This window comes from Chionomys nivalis, chromosome 13, assembly GCF_950005125.1.
Source record: "Chionomys nivalis chromosome 13, mChiNiv1.1, whole genome shotgun sequence".
NCBI lineage: Eukaryota > Metazoa > Chordata > Mammalia > Rodentia > Cricetidae > Chionomys > Chionomys nivalis.
In genome coordinates, this window is record NC_080098.1 from 17,026,367 (window position 1) to 17,032,535 (window position 6,169).

Genomic DNA, 6,169 nt, shown 5'->3' on the forward strand with positions numbered 1-6,169 from the left:
GATATTTTCCTGACTCGCGCTTGCAGGTCTGGATTATACATAGAACTGACGAACGAAGCAGACGGCAGCAGTGAAGCTCAGCAGGTCAGCATGTCACCATGGGCTAGCATGCCACCATGGGTCAGCATGGCGCCATGGGCTAGCATGACACCATGGGCTAGCAGGCCACCATGGGCTAGCATGGCGCCATGGGTTAGCATGCCACCATGGGCTAGCATGCCACCATGGGTCAGCATGGCGCCATGGGCTAGCATGCCACCGTGGGCTAGCTGGCCACCATGGGTCAGCATGGCGCCATGGGCTAGCATACCACCATGGGCTAGCATGCCGCCATGGGTTAGCATGCCACCATGGGTCAGCATGCCACCATGGGCTAGCATGGCGCCATGGGTTAGCATGCCACCATGGGCTAGCATGCCACCAGTGCAAGCCTGAACATTTGAGCTGGATCCCTGGAAACATAAACATCCTGAGGGAGTGGCATGCATCTACCACAGCAGCATTCCCTGTGGCTACATGGGAAACAGGAATGGGACATCCAGCTGCCAGCTCCAGGCCACGAACCTGGAGAACACAGCATGGTAGAAACGAGATAGACTCTGCGTCAGAGTTGTCTTCTGACCTCCACACATCTGCAGTAGCACACAGATGCCACCCCCCAAATAAAGTATACGGATGAAAGAATTTCCCCCAACAGCTCAATGGAGGAGGGAGGAAGGCATTTCATAGATGGAAAATTAGTTTTGTTCATGTTTTGGTATGATTGTATAAAATACAAAGACAAAATGGATCCTTCAGAAATGTAGCTTAAATATCCTAAAGGTTTTAAATGTTCAATATTCTCATGTCAGCTTATAGAATATTTTGCTTGTTTTTTTTTTGCTTTAAAATCATTTCAAACTTACAGGCAGGCTGCAAGGGCAGCATAGTGAGCCCTTTAAAGTCTTCACGGAATTCTCCATCGGTGGCTCCTTTTCACTTACCACAGTGTTCTCTGTATTTTATAGTAAGTTGAAAACGTCAGTGCCTAATTTCCTTATTGTATATTTTCTAGGAACGCTTCTTACAATTTTTCAGTTTAGTGGTCACAGTTAGGCAACCAATGTCGATGTCATATGTTTGTGCAATCTACCACTGTTTCTGGTCTTGGTGTGCAGGCACGTGTGTACATTTTGGCTCAATTTCTGAGGCAGGTTCAAGGACTGCATGTAGTTGTCACCTCTTTTAATCTACAGAAGTTCCTTACTTTGTCTTCAGCTTTCATGACTTAGATTGTGTGTGTGTGTGTGTGTGTGTGAGAGAGAGAGAGAGAGAGAGAGAGAGACAGCGACAGAGAGAGACAGAGACAGAGAGAGACAGAGAGAGGTGGGCACACATGCCACAGTATGCGTACAGAGGTCAGAGGACAATTTTGCCGATCCAATTCCTCCCATACCTATGTGGGTTCCAGGGACAAAACTCAGATTGTTAGCCCTGCATGAAAAATACCTTTATCTCTGGAGACATGTCACTGGCTCCTCACGACTTAGATGTTTTTCAGTAGTGTAGGACAGTTATTTGTAGAAAGTCCTTCATTTTGGGGGTTGCACAGTGTTTCTCCTTGATCAGTTTATGCAACTTTTGGTAGGAACATTTCCTCTTTTTCAGTGTTCCAAGCTTTGATGTGTTAAGGTTTTTGTACCAGAATGTTCCAGAGTGTTCCAGAGTATTTCCTATAATAATTTTAATTAGAGAAAGTCATTGTCTTGTTTTTGAGAGAGGGTGTTGCTGTGTGGCCCAGGTTGACCTCAGACTTTCAACAACTCTCCTGCTTCAGCTCCTACGGGCTGGGATTACAGTGTGTGCCTCCACACCCAGTTCTTTAGAAAACCTTTTGTTCTGATGCTTGTGAATTTGTGGAATAAGGCATTGAATCTTTTTTTAACCAGATTTATGTGCCAGGGGTGCAGTGCATGAGCATTAATGTCTAAGTGATGAAAAAGCGCCCAATTCTTTACATATGTGCAATTTCCTGGCAAATTTTTAATGCAATATTTTTATTGACTTTTATGCCACTAGATTATACTCTGTAAAATTCCATAATTAATGCATTTTGATTTTGCTTGAGTGTTCTTGACTACACCATACTCTTCTACATCACTGCATAGTCTACCTTATCAGCACTACGCTAATGTTTTGTTTAAGGTTGAGATGACTGTAAAATATGTTTTCTTTTGTCTTTTATTATGGTGTCCTCTCCCCTCATTTTCAAATGCAGTTTGTAAGGTTAAATTTTTTCTTTTTTTGGTTTTTCGAGATGGGGTTTCTCTGTAGCTTTGGAGTCTGTCCTGGAACTAGCTCTTGTAGACCAGCCTGGCCTCGAACTCACAAAGATCCACCTGCCTCTGCCTCCCGAGTGCTGGAATTAAAGGCGTGTGCCGCCACCAAGGTTAAATTTTTAAAACGATCTCAAAGCCTCTTTGTGGTTTAACTTCGAGGACAGTGGCAGTAGCGCTGCTTCCGGCCCATACTTTGTAAGTTAAGGATTAGCTTGAGCACCTTGGAGTCCTTCCCTTGGAGAAAGCATCGGTAACTATGAGGCCAGAAATGTGTGCTCTTACCAGGTGTTAGGTGAGGCTTGTGGTGCAGACCGTGACGTCATTCCACCAGCCCTTATGAAACATCACAGAAACCTGGCCTATGATGTAACAGCCACTTAGGGAGGAGGAGACAGAAGAACACTGATTTCAAAGCCTGGCTGGACAATGGAGTGAGTTCAAGGCCAGCCTAGGTAACTGTGAGATTCTGTTTCAAAAAGAAAGAAAGAAAGAAAGAAAGGAAGGAAGGAAGGAAGGAAGGAAGGAAGGAAGGAAGGAAGGAAGAAAGGAAGAAAGGAAGAAAGGAAGAAAGGAAGAAAGGAAGAAAGGAAGCAAAGCACTAGGGTTTTAATGTAGTGGTAGAATGCTTGCCCAACTCACACAGGCACACACATATACACACCATAATAAGTAAAAACAAGAACGAAAAGGAAGAAGTGTGGCAGTGGAAAACCATCAGGTGAGGGGCAGGGAAAGATGATTTACAAATGCTGTAGTCTATGGACACAACAGAGTGAAAAATTCACATTTTTATGGCCATTCCTCATGTTTCTTGTCAAAATGAACATCATTGTTTTAAGTTTAGAAAACAATATTTTCACACCATGAAGCAGTAAGACATGTTGTGTATGGTTTTAAAGACAAACAACAATAGTGAAATCAAGTCCTTTTTTGTATTGTATTCAATGGTATGAAATAAAAAGCATCAATTAAAAAACTCTTTACATAGTGGTACTGTTAACTAAATAGTATCAGAGAACCAGAACTGAATAGGATCAAAGTAGAATAGACCTGTGCCTTCACTAATGTGCTTAGAACCTGTTTCTGTTGAGCCAAACTTTAACTGAACTTTACTGAAACACAACAGAAACCAATCTTAAGAACAAAGAAACCAATAGATTAATTTACAGCAAGTGAGCTGAAAAGTAAAGCAAAACAACAACAACAACAAACCCCAAAAAACAAAACTCAACCTAAACAGTTTTCAGCTTGGAGAATTTGGTTTTAGAAGGACACCAGATATCAACTTTATACAAAATTGCAACTTTATTTGAAACTTGTCCACATAACATTGTCTCTAAAGCCTGGAATCCTGTTTGTTTTTCTGACATTAACATACGCCAGACGTTTTACAAAGTAATTACATAGCATTAAGATGTATTGCTCTTTTAATGTGTGTGTTTGCCTCATGTATGCATGTGCACCTCATGTGTGTGCCTGGTATCTAAGGACCCAGAAAAGGGTATCTGATTCCCCTGGAACTGGAGATGTGGATGATTGTGAGCCACAGCGTGGGTTCTAGAAGCCAAACCTAGGTCCTCTGAAAGGGCAGTAAATATTTAACCCCTGAGCTGTCTTTCTTCCTTGCCTCTACAACCTTCTAATCTTAAAGTGAACGAAATGGACTCATTTAAAGTTACAAATATTTAGGGATGAAATACATGTTTTGGCTGGGGTTGTAGCTCAGTAGTAAAATACATGCTTAGTGTGTACAAGGGCCTAGGTTCAACATGCAGAGCCACCTGAACCACTCCCCAAATAAATAGATTTACTTTCTGTTCTTGTCGTTTTGTTTTCCAAGACAGGGTTTCTCTGTGTATGTCTGTCCCAGAACTACTCTGTAGACCAGGCTGGCCTCGAACTCACAGAGATCTGCCTGCCTCTGCCTCCCGAGTGCTGGGATTAACAGCATTCCCTCCACCACCAGGCTTAGATGTACGTCTTAAATCTTAACAAAATTTAAAAGTTACAGAGAACATCTTAGGATGTTATTGGATTCTTGTGACATGCTTTTACAAACTCATCAGCCACATGTAGTAGAGATGCGGTGGTGTCTGCTGGGGCTTGGATATGAAACCTGAGCAGGCAGCTGTGTGACGAGGGTTTCCTAGCCATCCCATCCTCCGCCCACAGCAGTGTTGCCCGGAAAATCAGAGGGGACTTTGACCCACTGGCAGGAACCCCATGGACGATTATCCTATGAACCCTTTTAGAAAATTCTGTGCTGTCAGTACAGTGCTCATATTGTTAATAATTCGTGAATCATTAATTTAAGATTAAAATGATTTTAAAGGTTTCTCAAATGATGAGTTCCTTAATCAGAACCTGCTAAAATAATTTTGGTCAGAATGCTTCATTAATCTGTCATTGCCAGCAATAAGATGATTTTCTTAAAAAAAAAATTTCAGCTCATTGTCTACCATCCCCATTAAGGAATAAATGCAAATCTCTTTAATTCTAAGTGCTATATGCAAAATGTAGTTCATAAAACATCCCCCATTATTTCCAACCCGAAAAACTGATTAAGTAGATTGGTTCGAAATGACTGAAGCCGAATGGCCCAGTGGTTGTGGTTGGATGCATAGTTTGCTGGCTGTAATGAGATCATGGAGCTTTATTGGCTGTTTAGAAAGGACAGAATTAAAGCAATGAAGGACACAGGAAAGCAAGTCTGAGTTCCTCTTCAGCTCTTCCCTTCGTGTCAACGCTCGATGTGTTGATGGCAGTTCCATGTCTTCTTAGTCTCTTATAAAACAATGATATTTTTATTTTTAAATACCATGAATTCTTTGAGAATTTCATGTACTATATTTTGATTGTATTCACCTATCCTATTACCCTCACTTCTTACTCTGTGTCCTTTTTAAAATAACCCATTGAGTCTTAGAATCTTTAATAACCCAAGTTGTGCTTCCTGCACACTCCTTCCTGTGGGGCCACCCACAGAAGTGCATTGGAGTGTGCTTGACCTATTGGGGACCTCACTTTCCCTCCTTGAGAAGCCATCAACTGCCCATAACTTCTCACCTAGAGTTGGGGGCTTGCGAACCCCTTCTCCTTCTGTGTTAAAATGTTGATGACGTGACCACGTTTGGGTTGTGTGCAGGCAACCACAGCAGCTGTGAACTTATGAGAGCCGCAGTTCTTGTCCGGAAAACGCCGCTTTGCTCTGGTTCTTCCTGACCTCGGGTGCTTTCAGTCTTTCTGTCCCCTGTTCTGGGCTGGTCCCTGAGCCTTCTCAGGGAGGGTATGCTATAGATGCTCCATTTGTGGCTGGAAATTCTAGTGACACTTATTCCCTGCACTTTGACCAGTTGTGATTTCCTGCATAAACTGCCATCCACTGGCCAGAGTGTTTTCTACTAAGGTCTGAGAGCTGCACCAATTTGTGAGTAGAGGGGACACATATTTAGAAGGCAGTTTGATACTATGTCCCAGTAGCATAATGATAGCAATAGGTTCAATTTTGGGGCCTATGAGCTTCAACAGTCATAAGTTCTTGGCCAGATGAATAGTAACCAATGTGTTTCTTTCTATGTAGCAGGCCTTAAATCAAATCACAAAGTGTTTGGTTATCCCCAAAGCATTCATGCCATTATTGAACCCATTGACAATGTTGGCATGCAAGCCATTATTGTAGTTTACAGGAGTCTTAGATGGGTAAGACTGTTGGTGACATTTCCCCCCAGCAGCCGATATAGCACTTTCCAGAAATATAAAGCTAGCTAGCATAACAGAACTTTCCTGCTTAGTACCAGCTTGGCTTCTGCATGTTCAGTGACCATTGTGCATGGTGCCTTCAGCAATAGGGT